Source organism: Ambystoma mexicanum, chromosome 6q, assembly GCF_040938575.1.
Source record: "Ambystoma mexicanum isolate Mex_15411 chromosome 6q, UKY_AmexF1_1, whole genome shotgun sequence".
Taxonomy (NCBI): Eukaryota; Metazoa; Chordata; class Amphibia; order Caudata; family Ambystomatidae; genus Ambystoma; species Ambystoma mexicanum.
Genome location: NC_090937.1, coordinates 1,399,463,304 through 1,399,475,530, shown reverse-complemented (window position 1 = coordinate 1,399,475,530; position 12,227 = coordinate 1,399,463,304). Strand labels below are relative to the sequence as shown.

The following is a 12,227-nucleotide window of genomic DNA, read 5'->3' as shown; positions in this document are numbered from 1 at the left end:
GGCCTCTGGCCTTGTAAATCCACGCGCTCTTCCCCGGAGAAATGTTTTATTTTTGTCTTCTTCTTGTCTTTATTCCGATACCTCTGTCCTCTGGCGACCACGCTCCTCCCTGGCATAGGTTGACGTCAGCGGGCTCCAGCAGGTGTTCCTGCGAGGAGCTCTTCCCTACGTCTGACCACACGCTCCCTGCCTCCGCTGCCTTGGCCCCAACCACGGCTGGGAGTTCTGTACCGTGTGCAACGCACTTACACCACACGCTCTGAAGATGACCTGGTGGAGGGAGCTCTTTGGATGTTTGCCTCTAGAGGACTCAAAGGAGTCCATGACTCTAGAGGACTCAGAGGACTCATCAGGACATGTCCATGCTCAAGGTAGAGGCACTCTTTTCTCCAGCATGGGGTCTGGCATGGATTCACATGCTCATGAATATTCCCCGTCGTCAGGCTGGGAATCCTCGGTAAAGAAAAAACCAGTATCAGTTTCGTTTCTGATCTGTCTTTCGTAGCAATAACCAATCACTGGTCTCTGCGTCATACTGACCACAGCCAATGACTGCCCTCTACCTAAGCACCGCCTCTGGCAGCCATCTTCAGATTTTTACCGCACGTTCATGTGTTGGGATCCTCGTGCTATTGCTCTCGAGCGTTAGTGCTATTTTTTCGCGCTTTTTACAAAAAACTTCGATTCTTCGGTCAAAAGAGCCTCAAGCTCCACCGATCCTACATCCGATCAACGGGGACCCGTGTCGGATTCGTCTGTGCCCCTCAAGGGTGAAGATTTCGTCGAGCTACACTTCGGAGGACTCCAGAAGCTTCTCAGGCCCGGTCTCGGAGATGGCCCAGGAGAAGGGAAGCTCGACGCCCGGAAAGCTGTTCAGGGTCTGCCCTGGATGCCAGCTGCAGAACGTCTTTAAGGAGGACGAACACTCTTTCTGCCTTTACTGCCTTCATGAGGACAAAACGCACGTGGAAAAGGACTGTGCGTTTTGCGGCAACATGTCGGAACGGACCATGAAGGACCGTCATCAACGTCTCGCCAACTGGCTGGAGGGTAAGAGCCCGTCTGGCGAGAAGAAGAAGAAATCCGAGCGGTCTTCTAAGACCTTTGAGGGCGCCCCGGCGACGGGGGCCCAACATAAGGCCAAGCACCGCGAGTCCGCTGGCACCGGGAGCGCCGAACGGTCGGGCTCTACGGGCGCCAGGCAGGGCGCACCCTCCCCGGCGCCATCAACCACGAGCCAACGCTCTGGGTCGGGTAAGAGGAAGGCCGAGCACCCGGCGAAGCTCCTGGAGAGGCCCCGGTCGAGCTCTAAGGCAGAGGAGGAGCGTGGCAGTGCCCCCTCCCTCAAGGATAAGGCGGTGAGCGCACCTAAGGTGGTGAAGGCCTTGATCCATCCGACCAAGCCCTCTATCGAAACGGTCGCGGCGGCCCTGGCCCAGCCTGTGGAGGCTGCACCAGTGGTGGCGACCTCAGGGCCCAGAATCTCCCTGCCTCCTCGGAGGGAGTCTTCTTTTGTGCCCATCGATAGGACCCCCGTGAAACCCTCCGTGGGGAAGAAGGGGGGGCAGGGCGTCGTCGTAGATGCGGCCTCAACCTCAGAAGAGGAGCTGATCGAGGTCTTAAGCCACGGCCTTGGCGTGGAACAAGACCAGCCCGTCGGAATGGGCCCCGACGCAGGTGACGACGACGACATCATCGAGGATACCGACGGGGCCCCTGCTCGCCCGTCGGATTCCCCTCTGCCAACGCCGCGAGACAACTCGGCGGCCATTTTGTTGGCCATACAGTCCTTATGCACTGAGATAAGGACGAGGCTACCGTTACCAACGGAGGAACCTCTCCCGTCGGGGGATCCAGAACCGGGACCTTCTGGTGTTCCCCCTACCAAGAAAAGAAGGATCCATCCTCCACCTCCTTTTCAACCGTCGCGCCCCGTCCAGCCCTCCTCCCCATCCACCCGAGGGGATGATACGGGGACTGACACGGCAGCGACGGGTACGGACGACGAGGCATACGACGAGGATTTTCCGTCGTCGCCTCCCACCAGGGCTTCTCCGCCCGACGAGATCGGATCTTTCCACTCCATGATCTCCAGGGCTTCCGAGCTTTTCCAACTCTGCCCTGAGGAGAAGAAAAAGGAAGGCTTCCTTTATCAGCGGCGCGAGGCCAAGAGGAAGACGGTCCTCGCAGTGCCTCTGTTGGACGACATTTGGGATGAGGGCCTTTCCCTCCTCAAGAACCCTTCCACGACGCCAGCTAGAAGAGACCGGTACGAGAAGAAGTACCGGGTCCCAGACACGGCCCCCCTATGCCTCCGGGCGCAGCCTACCCCGGACTCCGTCGTCTCCGCGGCAGCCAGGAAGAAAGCAGGGGGGGGTGCGGCCTCCACATCGACTTCCCCGCCGGACGGCGAGGGAAAGAAATTGGACGTAGAGTCATCTCGTCGGCAGCGACGACGATTAAAGCGGCCAACGCCTTGGCTATCGTGGCCCGCTACGACAGGGAGCTCTGGTACAAGATGGCTCCCCTGCTGGATTTTCTGCCGGACGACAAGAGGGCGGAGGCCCTTGAGATCCTCCAGGAAGGTGAAGTGGCTTCGGACCACGCCATCACCGTGGCGACGGACATCGCCGACGCGGGGTTCCGCCAGCTGGGCAACGGCGTTTGCCTTCGACGTCGTGGATGGCTCAAAGCTACGGACTTTCGGCAGGACGTCCAGACCAGAGTCCTGGACATGCCCTTCGACGGGAACAACCTGTTTGGGAAGACGGTGGACGATTCCCTCCAGGCCATCAAGGCGGATACTGAGACGGCCCGGGCCCTTGGAGTCCTGCAGCAACGACGGACGCCCTTTCGGAGCGGCGGAGGCAAGGGCGCCTCCAAAGGTTCCGGCGGCGGTTTCTCTTCCTACCGTCAAGCGGCCCGCTCGTCGTCGCAAGAGGCCTACAGAGGACGAGGCAAGTCTAGCGGACCCCGCCGTCGTCGCCAAGGAGGTCAAGGCGGCAAGGCCGCGTCCAAGCAGGATTGAACCGGCCGTGGGGTCGGGCCCCCACCGAAGCACCCCGGTGGGAGGCCGGCTGGCGGGCTTCGTCAGCGTGTGGGAGTCCATCTCCACCGACCGTTGGGTGCTGGACGCCCTGGCCCGGGGCCACGCGCTCGAGTTTCAAAGAAGGTGCCCGCGCGTCCCCCCCGTGGCCAGGAAAGAACTTCACGTCCCTCAACTTCTCCTGGAGGTAAAGGCGATGCTCAGGAAGGGCGCCATCGAACTCGTCCCAAAGAGGCTTCGGGGCTCCGGAGTCTACTCGCGATACTTCCTCGTGAAGAAGAAGACGGGAGGATGGCGCCCCATCCTAGACCTGCGACGGCTGAACAAGTTCATCAAGGCGCAGAAGTTCCGGATGGTCACCCTACAGCACGTCCTGGGTCAACTGGAGGAAGGAGACTTCCTATCGTCGTTGGATTTGGAGGATGCCTACTTCCACATTCCAATCCTAAAGGGGCACCGAAAATTCCTAGGACCGTCCAACTCCTCACGGACCTGGGATTCTCCGTGAACTACGCCAAATCCCACCTGGTGCCCGCGCAAGTCGCACTGTTTCTGGGAGCGAGGCTCGACACAGTGTCCCTTCTGGCCTCCCCGTCGGAGGAGAGGACCAGGACCATCTTGGGCAAAGTGCAACGGATGTTGGTGGCCGACGCGGCCAAAGTGAGATCCATCAAGTCCCTCCTCGGGATGATGTCTTCCTGCATCTACCTCATTCCCATGTGCAGGCTCCGGATGCGCCCGTTGCAAGAATTCCTGGATGCGCGCTGGATCCAGACGACGGGCAGCTTCGAAGAAAGGATCAAGCTCGACGAGAGTTTCCGACGAACGATACGGTGGTGGGGCACCCGCGCGCATCTGACGGCGGGCATGGACTTCCAGACCCCAGCCCACCAGGAGACTGTGACCACGGATGCCTCCCTGGAAGGGTGGGGAGCGCACACCGAAAATCTGCACGCGAGGGGACTCTGGCTCCCGACGGAGAAGTCCCTGCATATCAACGTCCTGGAGCTCCGTGCAGTGTTTTGGGCCCTCAGGTCCTTCCTTCCGTCCCTGAAGGGCAAGGTGGTGAGGATCTTCACCGACAACACCACCACCATGTTTTACATCAGGAAACAGGGCGGAACCAGGTCCCCAGCGCTGTCCAAGGAGGCGCAGGACCTGTGGCATTGGGCCGTCGCCCAAGGGATTTCTCTGGTGCCGTTTCATCTGGCAGGGATAAAAAACACCATCGCCGACTCACTCAGCAGGGAGCTGCGCTCGTGCCACGAGTGGGAACTACGGCAGGATCTGGTGGATCGCCTCTTCCGACGGTGGGGCACACCCCAGATCGACCTGTTCGCGACGGCTACGAACACCAAGTGCCGGAGGTTCGCCAGCAGGTTTCCCCAGACGAGGAGCATGGGCGATGCTTTCTCGTTCCCCTGGGAGGGCCTGTTCCTCTACGCGTTCCCTCCCTTGCCTCTGCTAATCCGGCTCGTCAACCAGCTCAAGAGGTCACGGTGCAGGATGATCCTCGTCGCACCTGCGTGGCCGAGGCAGATATGGTCCCCGGACCTTCTGGACTTGTCAGCGTCCCCGCCGATCAAGCTGCCGGCGGACGCGGATCTACTCTCCAGGGAAGGAGGCGCCATCCTCCACCACGACCCGAAGTCGCTGAACTTGCAGGCCTGGCTCCTGCAGCGCTAGAGTTTGGAGGATACCACATACCGGCCGATTGCAGAGAGGTTCTTGCAAAGGCCAGGGCGTCCTCGACTCTTAAATGCTACGGACACAAATGGAAGAGGTTCTCTGTCTGGTGCCACGCACAGAAGATTAACCCTCTACGGATTACGGCTCCCCAAGTACTGCCGTACCTGCTGACGCTGGCCAAAGCTGGACTGGCACACGCGTCCATCAAGATTCATCTTGCTGCGATCTCCCGATACACCAGAACCACGGGGCGGACGTCCTTGTGGTCTCATCGTCTGGTGAAAGAGTTCATGAAGGGACTATTCAGATCGTTCCCGCCGGTGAAGGCTCCGGCCCCGGCGTGGGAGCTCAACGTGGTGCTGACCAAGCTCATGGGACCTCCGTTCGAGCCTCTGCACTCGGCACCGTTGAAGTTTCTATCGTGGAAAACAGCTTTTCTTGTGGCCATCACCTCCGCACGACGAGTGGGAGAGATCCAGGCCCTTTCCTGCAAGGCCCCGTACTTGACTTTCCACGACACGAGGGTAGTGCTCAGGACGCACCCCTCCTTCATGCCCAAGGTACCGTCAGACTTCCATCTCAACGAACCCTTGGTGTTACCTGTGTTCTTCCCGTCGCCTTCGTCGCCGGCTGAGAGGACTTTGCACTCGCTGGATGTAGCTAGAGCGCTGAAGTTCTACGTGGACCGCACGAAGGGTTTCGGAAGACGTCACAACTCTTTGTGAACTTTGGACCTGTCAATCAGGGGAAGGCTCTCTCGAAGGCTTCCATCTCCAGATGGCTCTCCGGCTGTATCATGTACTGTCACCGGTTGGCAAACCGACCGCTGCCTGGCCGTCCGAGAGCCCATTCCACCAGAGCGATCGCAGCTACCACGGCGTTCCTATCTGGTGTGCCCCTGCTGGACATATGCAGGGCTGCTACGTGGAGGTCGACGCACACCTTCACGAAATTCTACTGCGTCGACCGGGATTCCAGGGAGGAGTCCAGGGTCGGCCAAGCAGTGCTGCGCAACCTGTTCGCCTGAGGTGGGCCTGGTGAGGAGGTAAGATGCTTAATGTTGAGTTGATGTGATGCTTAATGTTGAGCCTTCGCCACCTCCCGTGGTTGTGCATGTGTGTACTGCTATGTATTCTTTATTCATGAGCATGTGAATCCATGCCAGACCCCATGCTGGAGAAGGAACAAGTTACTTACCTGTAACTGTTGTTCTCCAGCATGGGTCTGGCATGGATTCACATGCGAACCCTCCCGCCTACCCCTCTGCGGCTCTTCACTTGGTCATACTGCCACTTCACGTGCTTCCAAATCTGAAGATGGCTGCCAGAGGCGGTGCTTAGGTAGAGGGCAGTCATTGGCTGTGGTCAGTATGACGCAGAGACCAGTGATTGGTTATTGCTACGAAAGACAGATCAGAAACGAAACTGATACTGGTTTTTTCTTTACCGAGGATTCCCAGCCTGACGACGGGGAATATTCATGAGCAGTGAATCCATGCCAGACCCATGCTGGAGAACAACAGTTACAGGTAAGTAACTTGTTCCTTCATCCACACCTAGAGTTCAGGTTCTTGTACCAGTGCAGGTACCGAGGCTACTACGGCTACCAGCTACCGACTGCCAGGCCGAGGGGTCCCTAGATCCTACCAGTGACTGCACTGAAGGGCCACAAGGCTCTATTACCGGGTCTACACCCGAGGAGCTAGGCCCTAGTACCGGACAGAGGTCCAAGGGGGCACTGTATGCACCACGAACCCCACGAGGGCGACTCATCCCCCAGGAGGCGCAAGAGCGGGAGTGATCTTTCATGTCCTAGTACCAGTACAGGTACATAGCTACTACAGCTACCGGCCGTCAGGCCGAGGGGCTGCCAGATCCTACCTGACGCTGCGCTGAGGCCCGCAAGGTTCTATTACTGGGTCTACGCCTGAGGGGGTAGGCCCTAGTACCGGCTTTCTGCAAGCATTTGTGGTGGGATGCTGACTCCAGGTCAGATGCGGCATTCTGGCAGGCAGTATAAAGGAACTTGGTTTCTTAAGGATGGTCACCTCTCCACCCTGGGGCTACATTCAGTTGTAATCGCCCATACAGCATAGAAGAAAGGGGACGGGATGTAAGAGTAATTATAAGTTACTCACCGTAATGACTAACGTACTCTTAGTCCATAGTCCCCTTTCCTCCATACATCCCACCATCCTCCCCCCTAATAAAACTGGTGTAACTTAGGCAATTGTAATATTGTCGACGCCTCAATGGGGACTGAGGAGTGGCACCAGTGAGCGGAGTCAGGGCAGTTTATGCTTCCAGGGCCGCGCCCCTGTGAGCCTCTAAATTTAAAGGGAAGAAGGTTTTTCTGGTGAAAAAGGTTCTGTATCCCGTCTCTAGCGAGGGACGGCCATGCAGTATGGAGGAAAGGGGACTATGGACGGTGAGTGACATCATTTTTGTTCTAGTTTCACTTTTGACACCAGATATCGTAGCTAAGAATGCTTGCGCACGGACTAAATCTACCATGCATAGATGTACTAGCAATGTCTCTTTTGAGGCATTCACATGTATTTGTATACCTTTTATTTCTGGCAATTGAGGATTCTAGCTCGCTAGATTCCTATACAATTCAGTTGCGTAGCATTCTTAATCAGACATTTGACAGGTTTGCGTCACTCAAAGCCAGCTTTGAAAGGACAATTATACCTCTGAGTGCAAGTCATTGGTTTTCTCCTGATGTTCTAACAGCTCAACACATATTAAACAAGCAGCTGAAAGAGGTTGGCAGAAGTTTCCAAACAAAAATACTCTGGTCCTCTATAAAGAGGCAGCCAAACACTATAAGAATGTTATATTGAACAATAAAAGTAAAACTGGAGGAGTGCATTCTGGGAGCTAGATCCTGCACCAGAGGCTTTTTTTTTGGTGATTTCGGTATGTCACCATTCAATCCCTTTTAACTTTTTTGTTACATGAGATATCTCTGCTAAATTTGGCAAATTTGGCCCTTTTTTTTCCCCACATGTAGGCGGTCGTAACGCCACCAAGGAATCCTAGTAGAGAGAAAATAACCAAGAAAGGGGAAAATGTTGGTTTGTTTTCAGAAAATGCCAATACAATGATGTAGAAAGAAGTCTGTGGTTTTTTCCTTGTAAGTGCTAGGAACAAATGGTTTGCTGTGCTGAATTCCCCATTTTCCAGGCTTTCAAGAACAGGTTGAGTGGAAACCAGAAAAACATATTTTGATATGGTTACCAGCCGTTTTGTGAGAGGTAGGCGATTTTGGCCTTTTTTTCCAATAGGACACGCGTGGACGGAATGGAAGAGAAGGGTAGGAAAGCTGAATGAGAAGACAGAAAGGCATACATTTCTGAAAAGTAGACAAAATTGTAAGTTTAAGAAGGGGTGATTTGCGCAGGTCATGCAACAACTAAGTAGGGAAAAATTCCATAGTTTGGGGAAAAATCTGGAAAATTATAGAATAAAAGATATGTGGTGGACATGGTTGGCCTGGTAAGGCAATGGTTTCTGTGAATTTTGAGAAAAACAATGCTCTGCTACATTCCCCCCAACTCCAAATGGTGCCCTCTGTCTGGGGCCAACAGGATGTGTGGGAGGGGGATTAGGCACCCTGGACTGAGTTGCCTTGGCAACTCAAGTCGCACTCTTGTGTGATTGGCCAAGTGGTGAGCCGCCCGGCTCACCACTTAGCATGTTTGAGTGACAGCTAGACTGATGAATGGGGGTTTTGCTGCATAAAAGCAGGGCTTTGTGGACTTGAACTTCAGAACTACTCACAGGACCTAAAGAATCCGAAGAGGGGAGAAGCTGAGCCATCTACAATGACGACACCACCGGTGGAGCCCTGCTGTGCGAACTCACCACTTCCCTGACGACAGAGGAGATCTTCTTCCAGGAGAGTCTTCTTCCCTTTGAGCTGGTGGGACCAACCAGTTCGCCTTTTTCGCCTTACTGGATCGTCTCGTGGTCGAATCGCCCGTGCCAAGCACCCCGGCGGCCGGATAGCCACGCTTCACCATTACTGCGAATAAAAGGGTCGTACCTTTTAACCGGGAAACTCTGCGACTGGTTTCTTCCCTGGCAGTGCAACGACCTCCAGCTTTCCTCCACGTCGCGATCTTCTCTTCCCCTGGACGAAGCCCCGACTTGCACCCGCTGCCAGGAACAACTGCCCCCGCTGGAGCTTTCTCACCATTTCAGGTACTGTGTCCCGCCTGGTGTCCCTTGCAACAGATTGTCCAAGGTGTCCCGTAAATCCTTGACTCTCTATCCTGGTATGACGTCGGACCTGCTAACTTTACCTTTCTGAACTGATCCAACCTCTTTTGACTTTTCTGCAAAGACTTTGAGTGCATTTCCACTGTGTGATCTTGGGCACATTCTGCCTTGCTCTCTCCAAGAGTGGGCCTGGCCTATGAACTTTTTGCTATACAGTAGACCCTGCCTTTCTTGACTTGCTGGGGTTTCTTAAAAGTGTTGGTACTGTGTTATTTTCCTATTCTGCCTTTTCTCTCCCTTTTTAAACAAATTATTGGAGTGCCATCTACGGTTACGCGCTCACCTCTGTTTTGCTAAATAAGTGGTGTCTTAACCTAGACTTGTCAAATAATTAACAAGGGAGGTGTATATACTTATAGTGACTGTGTTTGAACTTGCTTGATATATTAGTGCCAGTGTATTTTTACAAGTGTGTTTTTAAATAAATAATTATATACATTTATACCAAAGCTCTGGTCAGTGTTTTCTTGTGCTACTGTATTTTTAGCCCTATTGTGTATACTCTATATACTGCCTAACTCTTCTTGAGAGAAGTCTGACTGCGCAGCCACAGATACCAGGTAAATCTGGGTGGTGCAGACTGCTACCAATTGGGTTTACTGCTTACTCCTGTAGTTTTAAACTTTATGCAGTGGTCCCTAAAGGAAACTGCACAGGTTTCTGCCTAACGGGGGGGGGGGGGAGGGCCACCCCCCTTTCAATGTACAAAAAAAACCTGGTGCCTAGTGGCCCCCCACCCAAATCTCCTTTAAAAAAAAAAATGTTGTGCCCCCTTCCCTGGGGGCAGATGATCACCCATCTGTCCCCAGGGGTCTCAATATGTGTGCCCCCCCCTGCTTTGGGGGCACACGTAGGGAGAGGTCTGCTTAGCATCTCCCCTCTCCCCTGCATATCACAAACAGATCCTTGGTGGTCCAGTGGCATGCTGGACGCGGATCAAGCACTCTGTGCCTGATCCGCACCCAGTGATGCTTCAAAAAAAGGTTTTGTTGGAAAGGGGAGAGTCTCCCCTTACCAACGACATCTCCCTCAATCTGAACGGTACAATAGTACCGCACATCGAGCGGGAGAAAGGTGGAGACTCACCTTTCATTTTCACCACCCTCCAAAAATAAATAGCCCATAAAAAAGCATCCTTAACTACCTTAACTCCTCCCAACAACACCCCTCTGACCTCTGAGAGCCTACCTTCTCGCTTCAATTTTCTAAAACCTCTATTCTCGAGGTGGAAAAAGTCATACTATCACCCTCCAATTGCCAGGGCAACCTTTGCCCAGCCCAGCCTATCAAGGATGCATCTAGGGATCTAGCTTCCTTCATATCTTAGCTTATTAATGCCTCATTCATGACTGGCACCATTCCCAGTAACCTCAAAGATTCGTGGGTGCTTCCATTGCTAAAAAAACAAACCCTAGACCCATTGATTCCAACCAATTACCGGCCTATCACGACAGTACCTTTTCTTTTAAAAATCTTGTATAAGGTTGCATACCTACAAATTCAGAAATACTTGGAACTACGCCACCTTTTAGGAGCTCGCGAATCAGGCTTCCGTCCCCAACATGGAACAGAAACCGCCCTCATTGACCTGAAGGCCGAAGTTGATGAGCAAAGAGACAAAGGGCAATCAGCCTCTCCTCCTCCTCGACCTCTCGGCTGCATTCGATTTTGTGGATCACAAGGTTTTATGCAGCCATCTAGACTCGGCCGTACACTTCTCTAAGGAGGCCATTGTCTGGATCGAGTCATCCTTAAGTGATAGGACCATGAGGGTCTTCTCCCCCTCAGCTGCTGCAGACCCTATTCCTATTACCTGCGGGGTGCCCCAGCGTTCTTGTCGCTCTTCCACCTTGTATAACATATTCACTAAGCACCTTTTCTATGATCTGGACCAACTTGGTATCACCTACACTAACTATGCAGATGATACTCAGATTCTCCTCCCACTTTCTGGGGGTTACGTTAAGGATTTGGCCTTGGTGAATAGAGTTTACATCATCATCCAGGCATGGATGGCAACTCACGGTCTATGCCTGAATGATGAAAAAACAGAGCTCATCATCCTGGGTACCCCCGCTAACCTCAAAAAACTAGGCCATGCATGTACCTCCTTCATAATTGATGGCAACCTCATCAAAGTAGCCAACGAGGTAAAAACCATAGGTTTTTACCTCGATTCCACTCTCACCTTCACTAAACAAGTTAATGGCATGGCCTCCGCCACTGCGTACACTTGTAAACTCATCAGAACTGGCAAACCATTTCTTTCCAGTAACAGTTGCATCATCCTGGCTAGAGCCCTCATCCTATCTAGGCTGGACTATTGCAACACCCTCTACATTATTTCCAACAAATATATCATTAGGAGAATCCAAACTCTCCAAAATAACCGCCCTCAGAGCAGCCCTTGGCATAGCCAGAAGTGAACATATATCTGAGATCAGGCGACAAAATAATTGGTTTTCTATCTATGAAAAAATCCAACTGAAAACCGCCTTGCTTACTTACAAATCATTGAATAGCGCTGATTATCGCCATCTCTCTGAGAGATTCCACAGAAGGACCTCCACTAGACCTTCTAGACTAATCAACACTAACTGCCTCTCTATTCCCAGGTTTAAACTATCAAAGGTTGGGGGCAGCAGCTTCCCTGTCAAAGCGGCCCAGCTTTGGAATTACCTGCCACCTTCACTCCGCGCTGATCAATCATACCAGAACTTTAGATACAACTGCATTAATTGGCTTAAGACTACAGATCACTAAGGCCTGCCACCCTCACTACACTGTACGTAGACTTTAAAATGCTGCCCTTAGGTCCTAGTCATAGTGCTCCTGCTTGTGTTCCTATCTCTGTGATGACTTGTAATTGCTACCTTTTTGCCTGACTCTGTGTGTGCCATATTTGCCATGTGCAACTTACTTCTGTAATCTAATCTTTGAACTTCCTTGTAATTTATGCGCCTCGATACCTCCGGGTCTGGTGCGCGATACAAATAAATAAATAAACAAACAAACCGCGGCAGCCTGAAATGGCTGCCGCAGTGAAAATTACTTGTGAAACTGAAGGTAATCCAAACCCCGGGCCGTGAGGAGGAACCTTCCCTTCAGATAGCCCTGGGGTTGGATTTCAGTTTTGTGCCTTTGCAGGGATCGCACAAAACAGAATGCCAAAAAGGACGAGCTATATCGCGAACCTAATGTCAAAG

The 12,227-nt window shown here is 53.1% G+C and overlaps 1 protein-coding gene across 7 annotated transcripts in view; it reads left to right on the top strand.

Annotated features, from left to right (window-relative positions):
- The window catches only part of RGS12 (regulator of G protein signaling 12), a 1,255,576-nt gene that overhangs the window by 700,510 nt on the left and 542,839 nt on the right, over window positions 1–12,227 (top strand). The window lies entirely within an intron of this gene.